Source organism: Acinonyx jubatus, chromosome C1 (genome assembly GCF_027475565.1).
Source record: "Acinonyx jubatus isolate Ajub_Pintada_27869175 chromosome C1, VMU_Ajub_asm_v1.0, whole genome shotgun sequence".
Classification (NCBI taxonomy): Eukaryota; Metazoa; Chordata; class Mammalia; order Carnivora; family Felidae; genus Acinonyx; species Acinonyx jubatus.
In genome coordinates, this window is record NC_069381.1 from 111,390,388 (window position 1) to 111,406,802 (window position 16,415).

The 16,415-nt window shown below is 37.6% G+C and overlaps 1 pseudogene; it reads left to right on the forward strand.

The window, feature by feature from the left end:
- Positions 1–2,584: 2,584 nt before the first annotated feature.
- LOC113595125 (sorting nexin-19-like) overlaps positions 2,585–16,415 on the forward strand; it is an 86,139-nt pseudogene continuing 72,308 nt past the window's right edge.

Below are 16,415 nucleotides of genomic sequence, written 5' to 3' on the forward strand. Positions count from 1 at the left end.
TTTTTTCCAGATTTTTTTTAAGTTTCTTTATTTTAAGAGAGAGAGAGAAAGACAGAGACCCATGTAAGGTTGGGGGGAGGCTCAGAGAGAGAGGGAGAGAGAGAGTCCCAAGTGGGCTCTGCACTGTCAGCACAGAGCCTGACATAGGGCTTAAACTCAGGAACCATGAGATGATGACCCGAGCCAAAATCAAGAGTCAGACACTGAACTGACTGAATCATCCAGGCACCCCTCCAGATAATCTTGAATAAGAAGGGTGCTCTCAGAGTTCCAGAAGATTTCCCAAGGCCAGATTGCTTGCTATATACCTGTAATTATGCTTTTGTTGTTGTTGCTGTTATTGTTGTTTATTTTTGAAAGAGAAAAAAAAAAATCCCTGACATTTATCAGTTGATAGCTGTGGTGTTCTCTGTTTAACTTAAAAATTCACACAACACATGCACAAGACTAGCTCAGAGGTTCTCAACCAGAGACTATGGTCCTCAGGGGACATTTGGCAAGGTCTGGAGATATTTTTGATTGTATTGACTGGGAGCAGAGGTTGTTCTGGCTTGGAATGGGTCAAGTCCAGAGTGCTGCTAAATACCTTACAATGCACAGGAGTACTCCCATGACAAATAATTAACTGGCCCAAAATGTCAATAGCGCCAATAGTTGAAAACCTCTAGATTAGATCTATCTGTGGCCTTGATGGAAGAAAACAAAAGAGAGCACTTTGTAATCATGTCTGAGCACAGACAGAAACAAAAGCACAATGTGCAAAATGCAGAAACTTTCCTTTTTCTTCTCAACATGAATGACTGCTAGACTACCAGTTTTAGATCTAGTCCCACTCCATTCATCTTGTCTATTCAATTACGAGTATTGATACATACAATCATGTAATTGTCCCTCCACCACCTGGCAACACTCAGTCTAGAGCAACTTTTTTTCCTTGATTTCTCTCACAAATTGTGTAACATAAACTTTGAACTCTCTCACTCATATAATATAAGCTCGAATCCATGACAAGCCCTCCTACTCCCCTCACTGAAAGGCATCATAATTCCCTTCCCTGTACCATGTGCTGCTCTTTGTGGTTGTAAGAAGAAACCTAACTGTCTAAAGTTCTGTGTGTTATCCCCTGGTGATCTTTGTCTGGTGGCCACTTTCAGTCTCTGTATGTTTGTTTTCGTTGTTGTTGTCATTGTTGCTGTGGCTTTCTGTTGTTGAATTTTAGAAAGTTCTATTTGTAAGAGAATCTTGAAAGGTAGCGCTGCAAAATATGTCTCTTTGGCAATAAGGATTATTTTGAGCTGATTATTGTGAGAAAGAGCAGACACAGGAGAATCTCTGAAAACAGAGTAGAAGTTGCTCTTTTGTAACAGAAATTTACATTTATAAGGGAAATCTCCATTTGTAAGGGTGTCTCCTATTCTTTCAAGGAATAGCAAAATAGCTAAATCACAAGAAACTCTTATTAAAGGAGAAGTGGGAACTTAAATTGGCATAATGAAACTTGTGTACTTTTCTTTTTCTAGTAGGCTTCCTGTAACTGGCTTCCCACATCCTTTTCTTTTGTCTTTAGCTTAAGATAGCATCTAAGCTGAAGTTCTAAGCCACCTCTGAGAATTACTCATTTTTCCCTGGGTATCTCTCTTGTACATATGAGCTATATGTGTTAATACACTTGTTTGTTTTTCTCTTATTTATCTATTATTACAGGGGTTTCTGCTATGAACTGTGAAGAGTAGAGGGAAAGTTATTTTTTCTTCCCTGCAACCTCAAGTTGTTCTTTTAAATATGGAAGATGTCATTGAAGATGAACTGTATCTGCCGCTGGTTGCCTAGACAAAGTATTTAATTATTGATCAAACCATCTGGATTGAAGCTAGATAAATTGGTGTTTAAAGATACATATTATATATATATTATATAAATATATTATATAAATATATATTATATATTATATAAATACTATTATATATATTATATTATAATCTAATATATTATATTATATTTATATATATATATATAAATTTATATAAATATACATATTTTCCTTCTTATTACAGTTGATTGTTTAGTTTAAGGATAATACTTCTGTAACATACGTTTCCAACAATACTTTAATTACCTATGTCTTCTTTTTCTCTCAGACTGGAGTGTTAGATTCTTAAGGACAATAACAGTGTCACATCTAATTTATTGTATGCATGGCACAAGGCTTAGTACAATTTAAGAAATAAATAAATGTCTACTGTTATACTTAAGTTATAATTCTAGTTGAGCATGCATTGGCTACCCTTAACTTTATTGTAAGCACTTTAAAAGCCAGAATAATGTGTTAAGCTTTGTTAGCAGCCCGTGCAAGGTCTTGTTCTTTTAAGAGACAAATAAATTGCCCTGATTGACATATTTCTGTACAATTACATGGTATAACTTACTATCATGGCTAATGAAACTGATATGATGTCATTTTATTGTAATTGCAGGAAATTAGAATTTAAAAAGATTTATCCTTAATGCACGATTTCATTAAGGACACTCTTGAACACCTATTGGTACCACAGACTCTATTAGGAGTTAAAAGTTAGGAACGAGGATGTGTTTCCTGCCCTTCTCATCAGTAGATAAGTGCAGCAGTAATTCAGTGGTCCCAGGTATGTGGTCCCAGCTGTTGGTTAAGTGGTTGGAAGCAGGCGGGGTGTAGTATTCCCTCAAAATGTTCTTTCTGTGCTGACCAGGTCCGGTAGCACATTGTGCGTGTGCAGTCTGCTCTTCCCAACGAAGGTGTCTGAATTGGGTGGGGAGGTAAATTGGCTTCCCATCCCCGAGACGGCCCTCCCTGGCTAAGCACCAAGCATTCAGGGAAGGATGACCAGGCTTCCTTTAGGAAATCAGACATGAATAGCTCTCATTTGGCTCAGGAGCTGACTAAGAACTTGGTACCAATTTTTGGACTGTAGCTGTGACAGTAATAGCTCCATGGTTCCAGAAAAGAAATTTAAAAAATTATGAATGAAAACATAAATAGAATTATTCCTGTCTTCAAAGAGCTATATATCATTTTATTTGGGAATGAGGTATTGACAAGCAAACAAATAATCACAAAACAACAGTATGTGCTAAAATAGAGGTAGAAAGACATTTCCATGGGATAACAAGCATTGTTCATTTAACCCAAGGACGTAATGGAGTGTCAACCAAGAAGTGCCTCCTAGAGATGTTGACATGTAAGCTGAATTCAGGAGGGTTGCTCAGAGTTTGCCAATTAAACAGGAGTTTGTACTTTTTAAGCAGTGGAAAGTTACTTCAAAGGCATAGAGGTGTGAAAGAATGCAATGTAATTTTAGCAAAATGCTAAGAGTCAAGTTCGGTGCACAAGTTGAAGGAGGGAGATGGGCTGCAACGTTAAGACAGAAATGAGATCGTGATGGGCTATGTGTCATCTAAAAATATTGAACTATATCCTGAAGGAGAATTTTTACCCGTCTAATTGCATGATTTTGCAAAGTCTCACGAGACCCCACTCTTCAAGTCCTGTAGGCCAGACCTCCAACACTTACTAGTCAGCATTCTTTCCTAGAAGTATTTATGTAGCCTTTGAATTTTACCCAATTCTTTGTAGATTGCCAGAGGGAATGAGGCAGTATGGTTCTTTCAGGATAAAATGCCAGACATGCAGTTCAAGTTCATAGCAAATGTTCCATTTGGAATTCAGCAGAGAGAAAGCATTCCTATAGGAGGCTTTGCCTATGAAGATGCTAATCTGATATATTCAAATAGGCAGAAAGGAGAAAAGAAGACTTCATTTCAGGTTCAACAATGAGTGACTCTGAGAGGACAGAACTGAGTGACCTTCCTGAACTCCAGCAAAGCCAATAAGTTCATGTTATTAAAGCCCTTGGCCAGAAACCCAAATGCTCTGATTCTCACTTCAAGCAGCTTCACTGAGCTGCCTCTGTTTTGCATGCTGGCTTCATTATAAAATTCTTACAAGAGTGGAAGTTGTTGGGAGATTCCTTCATGACTGACTTTCAACATTAATTTCTAGGTTATCAAATTGGCTAACTTAAGGACCAAAAGATAGCTTCAGGTGATCATCTCACCTGAATTATGCACCATAAAATGTAAACAATCAGACTTTAAACGTGTCTGAACCCTTTGGGAAGCATGTAGAGAGAACTCTCCACTAATATACTTTAAGTTTCTGAAACACATTTTATATGATTTCTTGCTTGGGCTTGATTTCAGGCAAAAGGAGAGCTCAAGAGTCCTTTCCTATTATGTCAGCCTCTAAACCCAGAATGAGGATAGAAAGTGCTTTCTATTGTCAATCAGTACATGGGCATGGCTATGACTGTAGCAGCAGACTGAACTGCTCTAACTTGTCCTTTTATTGTGAAAGACTGAGTCATAGCCTCAACTGTGTCCCCCACATTTCTTGTTGAAGCATTGATTGCATTCAAATTGATTGCATTCAGAGGTAGGGACATTAGGGAGTAATGAAAGTTAAATAAGGTCATAAGGGTGAGATCTTAATCCTGTAGGATGAGTACCCACATTAGTTTTTGACTATTTATTTTTAAGAGAGAGTGAGAGAGAGCAGGAGAGGGGCAGAGAAAGAGAGAAAGAAGGAGAGAATCCCAAGCAGGCTTTGCACTGACAGTTCAGAGCCCCATGCCAGGCTCAAACTCATGAACTGTGAGATCATGACCTGAGCCAAAATCAAGAGTCAGATGCTCAACCAAATGAGTCACCAAGGTGCCCCAAGGATAAGTATCCTTATAAGAAGGGAAAAAGACACCAGAGATCTGTTACTCTGTTTACAGCAGCACAGAGAAAAGGCCATGTGAGAACATAGCAAGAAAGTGACCATCTACAAGCCAGGAAGAGAAGATTCATCATAAATCAACCCTGCTGATAGCTTAATCCGAGACTTTAGACCTCTAGTACTGTGAGAAAAATAACTGTTTGTTGTTTAAGCCACCCAGACTGTGGTCTTTTGTTATGGAATTCTAAGAGGACTAATGCAGTAGGACACTAAAGCAATTTAGGGACAATATGTTGGAATGCTTCTCAGAGACCCAGAATGTACCATATAGGGCGTCATTAAATGCTTTTCTTTAGTCACTGCTATAAGCAGCCTCTGAGATGGTCCTCAGTAATCCCCATAGACTAATGTTCACAATCTTGTATAATCTTTCACCTCTTTTTTTAATCCTACACCGTTTTGTGTATGACTTGGAGTTCGTGTGATTTGCTTTTAATGAATAGAATGTGGCAGCAGAAAAAGGATATCACTAACTTAGGTGTGTCAGATTTAGCAAGCAAAAATTCAGGATGCCCACTTAAATTTAAATTTTAGATAAAAAACATGTATTTTTTTTCATTTAAGCATGCCCTATATATTTAGAATATATTTATACCAAAAAAGTTCATCTGAAATTCAAATTCAACTGGGTATCTTGTATTTTATCTGACAACCCTAGACTAGCTCAACTAAAATGTAAGAAAAATGATAGAATGTCACTTCCAGTATAATATTACAAGATTGTAACTCCCATCCTGGGTGCTCTAAGACATTTGCTCTGAAGGAAGTCAATAGGCTTTTATTTTTTGAGCTCCCCAGTAAAGATGCCATTTTGGTAGTAACTGAGTAATGCCTCTAGCCAACATACACCAAGAAATTGAGGACTGGCATTAGCCATATGAGTGAAATTGGAAGTTGATACTTTTCCATGCAAGTCCAAAGATGACTGCATTCCAGGCCAACACCTTCATTACAGCCTCCCTGAATCAGAGAGGCCACCTAAGCTGTGCCTATATTAATGACCCACAGAAGCAATGAAATAAGTGTGTGCTATTTTTAAGCTGCTAATGTTGAGTCATTTGTTATGCAGTTATAGATAAGTAATGCAGTACTTGAGCCTTCCCAATATCAGTAATCTGATTTCTTCTTTCCCAAAAAGCAACTATCCAATGAGTAAGACTCCACAGAGGAAACATGCACCTTGAAGGTGTTATACCTCTGTCTGGGACACCATGTTTTACTTTGATCCTTACCCCTCTTCACTTGGGTCTACAACATCCTTTAATATACAGCTTAACTGTCACCTCTTCCAGAAAGCTTTCCTGGATTATTCATATAAGCTCCTGCTTATACATATTCCTAATGCATTGTAAATAGTCTTACTGCATTTATTGTGTGGCAGTTTTACATTTCTTTCTCTTTAACTCTCTAACTACTTCAAGGTTTTAGCCTAGCACTGTGTCTGGCTCATGATAGGTACAAATAAAGATTAGATAAATTAGAATAATCTGAGCAGCTTTAAAAAGAAGGACCAAGTTTTGGACTAACTTTCCAGGACTTCTTAAGGGGCGATGAATCTTAATTGCATTCCTTCTGATTAAAATAAAGGGAACATTCATTGGAGAGCAGTCTAGGTATGTGAGCTCTGGAATGTTCTCACAACATTGAATGAAGAAAGATGAAGAGAGAGAATAAAATGATACTTCCTCTGTATTCCAGAAAGCTAAACTCAGAACATCAGGAAAGGTTATATTTGATCAAGAACCAGGGCCAGATGGTCTAGTGTTGAAATCTGTGTCTTGCTTATATGGTATGTGACCTTGAGAAAATAACTTAAATTGTCTGTACCTGGGTTTTCTTATTCATACAATAGAAATGCAGTGAAAGAAAGCTGATGTTATGGTAAGTGTTTGGGACAGTACACAGAGCAAGCTAAATCAATGTCCTTATTATAATGAATATGCCTATGAAAATGTATATTCCTATTATAAGAAATAGTATAAGAGGGAGCTCTTAAGCTGTAGAATAGACTATATCATGAAAACAATAAGAAGATTTATGGAGCACTTGCTGTAGATGGACATACACTAACAACCCACAGGTATTCACTCAACCTTCACACATACATCATGAGGGAGGTACACTTTCCTTCTTGGTACTGCAGATGATCTAGTAAAGTATAATAAAATTAAATAATTTGTCTAAAGTGAGATAACTTGTAAATGTCAGAGATAAGACTTGAACTCACATCATTGAGATTCAGGGGCACAATCTATTATTTTGGTTGAGGGTTGAGACAAAGTCCAGGCCCATCTTAGCTATCAAGCTTTATTGTCCAAGAAAGCATGTAGAGATGGTATGGACATGAATAGTAGTCATTCCTTGTTCCAAAAAGAAAGACAGAGGCACTCAGAGAAGAACAGATCACGGGAAAAATGGGCGACTGATTCCAGAGAGTCAGTAGTTTCTGGATCAGGTGTAATACTGAGAGGCTACAACCCTTAAGATGGTCAATACCCTTGAACACCCAAACTCCTCAAGGCTCCCTAGGTATCTAACAGGGAGTTAGTTTGGACATTTTGGGTCCACTTATCTGTGAAAGAAAGGTTTAAAGACAAATTGTAACATAATGTGCACTTGAGCTATGGACAAAGGAATTAAATACCCAAGCTATATACCTATTGAGCATCTATTATGTGTGAGGCAGACTGTTAAATAGTAAAGATTCAGAGATGAATGTACCTTAGACATTTGATGCGTTAGGAATGGAAGCAAGCAATTATCCTTCCGTAAGTCTGATAATGGAAGCATGTGCAAAGTGCCAAGTAGCATACAAGATGCAGTGCATCATGGGATATTACAGGGTGAGTGGGTTTTTAACATAAGTTTGAGGGTATTCTGTCAACTGTATGAGACTGAGGAGGATTTTCCATGCAAAGGGCACAATTTGTCCAAAGATAGTAGCATATGAAAGAGAATGATACCTTTGGGAAACTGCAAGTGCTTCTATATCACTGGAGTGGGAAATACAAGACAGCAGTTCTGTAGGAAGAGGATGAACAGGTAGATAAGGGTCAGTTCAAGAAGGGCAGTCTGTCCTATGCTCAGGATTCTTGATGTTATACCATAGATTATTAGAAGTCAATTAATTACTTAAAGGAACAGACATGGAAAAATTCATTTTAGAAATTTCAATTGAGGAATGATATTTACAATCAATAGGAGTCCCAAGAAAGCAAGGTATTGGCATAGTCAAGTGGGAGATGATGAAGACTGTAGCTAGGGCAGCCATATAGAAATAGCTTGTCAACAATCCAGGTCATAGAGAAGGGGGAGTAACTGGATGTCAGGTTAGGTGTTATGGATGAGGAAAAGAAAGGAATCAATGTTGACTCTAGATTTCTAGCTTAGATGTCATGAAGGATGGCATCTTTAATTTTTTTTTTAATTGAAAGATAGAGAAAGACACAGCATGAGCATGGAAGGGGCAGAGAGAGAGGAGGAGACACAGAATCTGAGCCTGGCTCCAGGCTCTGAGCTATTAGCACAGAGCCCGATGAGGGCCTCAAACTCACAAACCTCAAGATAGTGACCTGAGCTAAAGTCAGACGCTTAACCGACTGAGCCACCCAGGCATCTTTAAAATGCCATCTAAATCTTTAGTGTGTTTAGAATTTCACTAGTTAGGAATTGCATCCATTTTTATGAACAAGGGCCTGAAGGCATTGGCAAATAAGGGTTGTTTCCTCCTCATATAAAAGGTTTCAAAACATATAGAGCCCATTACTAGTGTGATAGATCCAATAATTCATCAGAGATGTACATCTTTTTTTCTTTCTGCTAACCATTCTGTGTATTTTTTGTATCTATAAGGTCACCTTATAATTCAAAGTTGGTGCCAGAATTCAATTTTTCTTATCTATGTTGTAGGCTAATAGCAGGAATAAGAAGAAATGGGAAAACATGAATATGCACCACTCTTCTCCTTTTTAAAGAGCTTTCCTGAAAATTCCATAAAACTATTCTGGTTATATATTTCATTCATCAGACCCTAGTCATAGTGCTTCTTTAGGCACACTACATGCTTAGACCCTTGACCTTGGTAACAATGTGCATAGGCACAACAAAGGGTACTGACTCTAAGGCAGAAGAGGAGAATATAGGGGCAACTAATGATCTCAGTAACAAATAAAAGGAATTTGTCTTTGAGAGAAAGATCATCATATCCAGCTTTTTAAACACCATGAAGACTACCAAATACCATGCATGGAATGGTACCTCAGTGAAAATTTATTACATTGTTTTGAGACATTTGACCACATGAGCTTCTCCTTTTAGCATCTTTGGGTCTTTCTCCTTTTGTAAATTCCACCACATATATCAACTAGGATCACATTGGGAAGACTGGGAAATTTTATATATGTTTCTTGCTTATTGCAAGGGTAGAAGCTAATTTGGATGTGTGTGTGTGTGTGTGTGTGTGTGTGTGTGTGTGTGTTTGGAAGGGCATAGTTAAAACTATCCAGATATGTAGGGGTAGGAATAAGACTATTTTATACTGCTTGGGTTTTGAAATAATACATTCCCAACCATTACCATTGCACACACATAAGTCAAATACTACTTGTTTATTGCTTTACTGAACTAAATTATCTCCTATTCTTTATTCTAAATGTTATTCTTTCGCTTTTGTTGCTGTCATCATTTTTGTTTGTTGTTTGTTTGTTTGTTCTTTTTTACTTCCACATCTTTTTGGAAGGGAAATATTATACAGTTTTTTGCATAAAAATGTTAGTTTGTATGTTTATGGTTTAAATTGGGGTCTACATTGGTGAAAATGTAGACACATATTTGTTTAACTCCTCAGCAGTACTAATCATAGGAGGTTAGTGTTTATGTTGCCAGTAAGTCTCCCTGTAGGATGTGCCCCAAAGGTATATCAGGAAGAAAGGGTCAGGCTGAGCTGTTCTAGGCCTATAACCATTATTGTGAAGCTAACACAACAATAGCCAAGCTAAATTCAGTGCCTAGCAGTGTGCATGGCTTGAGGAGCTTGTGCTAATTATGTGGGACATTTTCTGCACCTCTTTGGCTCTCTGCCTCCCTGGCAGATGGCAGTAATGCACAACTGGGATTCCCAGGTGAAAGTGAAGTTATGAGACCCGTGTGGACCAAGGAGTTTTGAGTTGATGTGACACACATAATTTAATTGCCGGTAACAAGACTCTCCAGTGAATGCTCTTCTCACTGACAGAAAGTGGAGAATTTCAAGAATATGGAAAAGAAGATCTCCTAAACCTAATGATCATAGGACAGGAATAAAATCACATTTTTTAAAAAATTTGTTCATTTTTCCTATCGCTACTACTGCTGTTCTTGTTACCCCTGCACAACATTGCCTGTCCTACGTGAAACAGATCTAGATCATCTTAGTTTATAAGGAATGAGTGAATAATGGAACAATAGACAGAATTTCACTTCTAATTTAGCAAGAAAACCTGTTTACTAGAAGTGATTTAATTCATTGAATGTGAGAGATTAGATTTTGGGATTTCATGATGGGGTTGAGTGACAGCAATTCTTTTAAACCAACGAGAGATTCCTATTGGCTCAATATCATGGTTAGACTCCCCATCTGATCTGCAAGGTGCTCAATCACTGGCTGCAGTCAACTTTCCCTAATTAGCCCACAGGTCCCCACTGCTTCTGTCCAACTAATTGTTTCATTAATTAACATATTGCATGCTAATTATTGCTTTTATGCTTACACCTAACCTCGTATCTTCACCTTTATTGCTTTCTCTTCTCTCTTCTTCATAATTAAATCCTAAGGGAATGTAAGTAAAAATGACAGAATAAAACCTCTAAAAATTCTCTTCTTCGTGAAAGCCATGAGAAAATTTGTAAAAATGATCAAAGTCAGCATTTCAGAATTACAAAGTTCTGAAATTTACTCTTTTTTTTTTGTCTATCTGAGAACATTCAGAAGCTGATTTTTAAGCCATCCCTATCCAATTGGGGTTAGAGACTCAAACATTAATTACTTCCCTGCCTCCCACTTCTGTTGCCTCAGAAAGGGATGTTACCTGCAGAAGCCTCTCTTTGAGTATTAAGATCTGAATCATGAGCTGTCTGGAAGCCCAGCCCCCTGTGCTGTGAACGCTGGGGTCTATCTGGTCAGAATGCACTGCTGTCTTGTTGCAGATGGATGCACCAATAAATGGATGAGAAGTGGAGGGATGGCCATGGATGCACAATGCCTTTCACATAAGTGTGCCCACAAACCGCTGAATGGAAGCATTTGAGTGAGTATGGCAGCCTGCTCAATGTCAACTAAAGAAGTCAACCAAAAGTTTACAACATTTGTTCATGAAAAATGTCTGAATATTGCTAAGAATGTTAGCTTTGTGGCATATTAAATTGCTGTCTCCCCCCGCCGCCCCTCTTTCAACTCCAAGGTAACCTTGCAAACCAACAAATTCAGTCATAGTAAAAGCCAGCAGCAGCCAACCAAAGCAGGCAAAATGAGATCGGAGTTCCTTTACAGCCTCTTTCTCAAAGAACTGTCATTATTTAGCCATGTGGTAGTTCACTGGAAGAACACACTTTCCAGGTTTTCTTTATTTGACCTCACTTGGAACTTGCCCAATGACAAAAGCCTTCCTCCCAGAGATGTTTGTCAGCAATGTTTTCTAAATGTTCTTCACTTCACAGATCCCTGAGGCAGTGGATCACAGTTGAGAAAAACAATTGCCTAATCAAAATGCTTAAACACTGAGCTGGCCATAGGAGGTTGAAACATTTCTGACATATCCCTTATAATCTAGAAGACCATACACATGTGTAAGTCAATATGTATGCTCATGAAACAGCCAAGAGAGATCTTAGCTCTCACCTTTACCTGATGCTGAGTTTTTAATGCCAAAAAAAAAAAAAAAAAAATGTGACGGTTCAGAGGTCCAGGCAGTGTGGTAAACTTCCTGGATCGTTATTGTATGTATACTTCAATGTGCACACAGAACTCCTCAGCAGACCTGGGGTGACTCATGGCTTCCAGGAGTTTAGGGAAATCAGCTGACCAGTAAGATAACTGAACAGAAATCCCAATGGCCACATACCACTGAGAATATACACATTACAGAATTAGTTCAGAAGAGCCACAGAACAAACCAACTGTAACATTAATAACAACATCATCAGCGGGGCACCTGGGTGACTCAGTTGGTTAAGTGTCCCACTTTGGTTCAGGTCATGATCTGACAGTTTGTCAGGCTCTGTGCCTGTCACAATTCAGAGCCTGGAGCCTGTTTCAGATTCTGTGTCTCCCTCTCTCTGCCCCTCCTCCACTCATGATTCTCTCTCTCTCTCTCTCTCTCTCCCAGAAATAAACATTAAAAAAAAAACAGTATCAGCAATACACAGTAGCAACAACACCTCCTGGGGCAAGGGATGAGTTATTTATGTATTTCCTTTACAAGATTTTAATAAATGACTTGTTTAAAAAAAATGAGATATGGGGGTGCCTGGTTGGCTCAGCAGGTTAAGCATCTGACTCTGGACTCTTGGTTTCAGCTCAGGTCATCATCGTACGGTTTGTGAGTTCAAGTTCTGTATTGGGCTCCATACTGACAGTGCAGAGCCTGCTTGGGATTCTTTTCTCTCTCCCTTTCTCTGCCCCTTCCCTACTTGTGCGCTCTCTCTCTCTCTCTCACTGTCTCTCTGAAAAAAAAAAAAAAAAAAAAACTTTAAAGAAATGAGATATGCAAAAAGAAAAATATCCCATAAAACTATAAAGTGTAAATCACAAAAAGAAAACAAAATCTATCAGTAGAAATGACCCATAAGAAAACCAGACTTTGGAATTATTAGAGGACTTTTAAATCAGTTATATTATATATGTCCAAGGAACAAGAGGAAATTATGTCTAAAAAACGAAAGGGAGATATAAAGATGATGACTCAGCAAATATAGACTATAAGTTAAATATAAAGATTATTTTTAAAGTATGAAATAGAAATTCTGGAATTGAAAAATACAATACTGGGGTGCCTGGCTGGCTCATTAAGTACAGCATGCAACTCTTCATCTCGAGGTCATGAGTTCAAACCCCATGTTGGGTGTGGAACCTACTTTAAAAAAAAGAAAAAGAAAAATACAATGGTGGGAAAAAAAATCAAAATAATATCCTAGAAAATATCTGTTTAACCTAACGGACTCTGACCCATGCTTTGAGATCCATTTCTCATTTATTCCCTTTTTTTCTTTGCTTCAATCTACAATAAAGCTTCTCTGAATGTTTATTTTTGCTTGCTTCAACTCTTAGAATCACACAATTTAACAATTAAGATCCTGACATATTGGAAGGGGACTGGGTTTTTTAGTTAGAAGAATTTAATACAGATATTCCCTGACTCAAAATGGCTCAATTCAGGAGTTTTCAACTTTACAATAGTGTGAAAGGAATGTGTATTCAGTAGAAACCATATGTCGAATTTTGAACTGTGATCTTTTCTTGGGCTAATGATATGCAGTGTTATACTCTCTTAGGATGCTGGGCAGTTGCATTGAGACACAGCTCCTAGTCAGCTACGCACGTGATTATGAGAATAAGTAGCCAGTACACTTACACAACCATTCTCTATGGATACATCCATTCTGTTTCTCCCATTCAGTATAGTATTCAATAAATTACATGAGATGTTCAACACTTTGTGTTTGGTGATTTTGCCCAAATGCAAGCGAGTATCATTGTCCTGAGCATATTTAAGGTAGCTTAGGCTAAACTGTGATGTTTGGAAGGTTAGGTGTAGTAAATGCCTTTTCTATTGAAAATATTTTCAGTTTATGATGAGTTTATTGGGATGTAACCCCATTGTAAGAAGAGAAAGAGCTGTATTCAGTTCTTACACCACCAGAGGTGACCTGGGTTAGCTCAAGTCTAGGTACATCATCTTAAAGAGGGTTTGTTTAATTTTTTCTCCTCCCTGAAAAATGAAGGTAATACTCTTGACTTTGTCATGGTTGGGGAAGATTAATGATATGTGATATGTGGTAAGAAGTTAATTCTATTGTTTGTGTTGTCTGCCCATGGTATCTCAAAACTCATTTTTGCCTGTTCCTGTTTTTAACCTTTCATTCTTTTTAGTTCTGCCGATTAAACCTAGAAGACTATCCATCAGCTTCCAGTGACTCAGCACATGTCCGTGTTTAATTTCCACAGGAAGTCTTGTCCTGTTTGAGGCTCTTTCAGCATGTGACAGTGGTAGAGGTTCACAGTGAAATTCACAGGGTTGGGTAGAAGAGGGGGTGGAAGAATTGAGGATGAGCCGAATTTAAGGATTAAAAGAGGTAGTAAGAAACTCACATAAGGAGTGTTTTTAGTTTATTTGCAAAATTGATTTCCACCCATGGACATTTCTGGACAATGCAAGGGATTACTGTGTTGATTACAATAAATAGGGGTTTTTGCACATGATTGAAAGTCGAATAGCTCATTAATTTCACTCCTACTTAATTAGGTACACCTGGCCTCCAATGAGGAGAAACTACTTAACAGTCATAGGTGACAACAATGAAAATACAACCAAGATACAGGCATGCCTCTTTTATTGTGCTTTGCTTTATTCTGTTATGCAGATGTGGTTTTTTTTTTTACAAATTAAAGATTTGTGGCAACTTTTCATGGAACAAGTCCATTGGTGTAATTTTTTCCAACAGCATTTTCTCATTTCTCATTTCTGAGTCTCACTTTGGTAATTTTTGCAATACTTCAAATCTTTGCATTATTACTATAGTTGCTGTGGTAATGTGTGATCAGTGATTACAGCTCACTGAAAGCTCAGATGATGGTTAGCATTTTTTAGCAATAAAGTATTTTTTAATTAAGGTATGTAATTGTTTTTTTAGACATAAAGCTACTGCACATGCAATAGACTACAGTATACTGTAAACATAACTTTTATATGCATTAGGACACCAAAAAATTCATTCGACCCACTTCATTGTAATATCCACTTTATCACAATGGTTGGAACCAAACCCGTCATATCTCTGAGGTATGCCTGTATTCTCATTCCAACTTCCCAACTTAGTCAAATTTTCCTTTTTTTTTTTTTTTTGATAACTCAGCTAAAGCCCTAAATCTTATGTTCATAAAATATTAAGATTAAAAAAGCCTTTCACTTGTATGATATAGTAAAAAAAGATCAGAACTTTGAAATGATTGCAGCTAATGCTGAGGGCCATTAAAAATGTGGTTGGGTTATATTCATATTTCCCCAAAGGACATTTAAAAGTAGATGATTTTATTACCCCCCATGGGTTAGATAATTAATTATGTATCCTAATGTGATTTATTAATAGGTGCTCAGTATTAAATAACATCAGCCCTTATCCACAGGGAATTAATTTGTACTCTGAGCAATGAGAAGTAAGGAAGATATGAAATGGATGATGTTTCTGTAGCAAATGAAATGAGCTGTAATAACTTTACATAAATAAAACTATGTTTAAGCCTTTCCTAGAGTTGTATTTGTGTCTCCCCAGGGCAGGTTTGCTGTGCTGTGCTCCTGCGGGAGGCCTGGGGCAAGAGAACGTTGATTATACTTTCAATAACCTCAGCTGCCTTATATGCATCCTACGTTACACTTGGTCACAGAGACGAAAAACAACCCAGTAAGGGCCGTCATTTAGCACTGCTTCTACACAACAAGAGAGGGGCCAGAGTTTCCAGACTTTATAGTACCCATGGCTGTAGGAGACTTTAGCCCACATCAGGGAGAAAATGAGTGTGAGAAATGCAGGGTCTTTGGCAAATAGCATCAGAATTCTTAGTGAAAGGTTTTGTGCATATGCAGGTAGTAAATGAGGTGACATTTAGATGTTCAGATATGTTTATACAAGGCAGCATGTTAGGATATTTCCTAATGAGGATGCAAATCCCAGAATTGGAAAGCCCATCATTCACACAATTACAATAAAGAAAATAATCTCTATTTGGCAAAGTTTCTCCCTGTTATCTCTTTACTTTTCCTCATGCTTAAGTCCTCAGAATTTTATATATATATATATATATATATATATATATATATATATATATATATTTCCCCCCCCCCACACTGGTTACCCAAGCAGCTATTGTATTTACTGCTTGTTTGTTTGTTTGTTTGTTTGTTTGTTTTATTCCCAGTTAATTGTCAACTAGTACCTGGAAAGGAATTTACTGATAATTACAGTGTTTGGTGTTAGCTAGAGGTTAGTCAACACGTTATATACCACGATGTTCCATTTGTCTTTGCATAAAATTCAGGAATGACTCTTGCTCATAGTTTCTGCATTTTAAATAAGAAAAAAACTATAGCTATAGTTTACTATAATTGATAAAATTAGCCCAGGTTTACAATCAGAAGGGCTAGGCTTTGCATATTAATTCTGTCATTTACAAATCCTGTCCTGGGAAGATCACTTCATTCACCTCTTCATAAGAATTGGGAAATTAATTGAGGATTTGCTATGTGACACCCACTGTGTTAAGCGTTTTATAGGAATTCTTGCAATCCCTGTAATAGTCTATTGAGCGGGTACTATTCTAATATCTGTCTCACAGACAGGGGATGGAAGA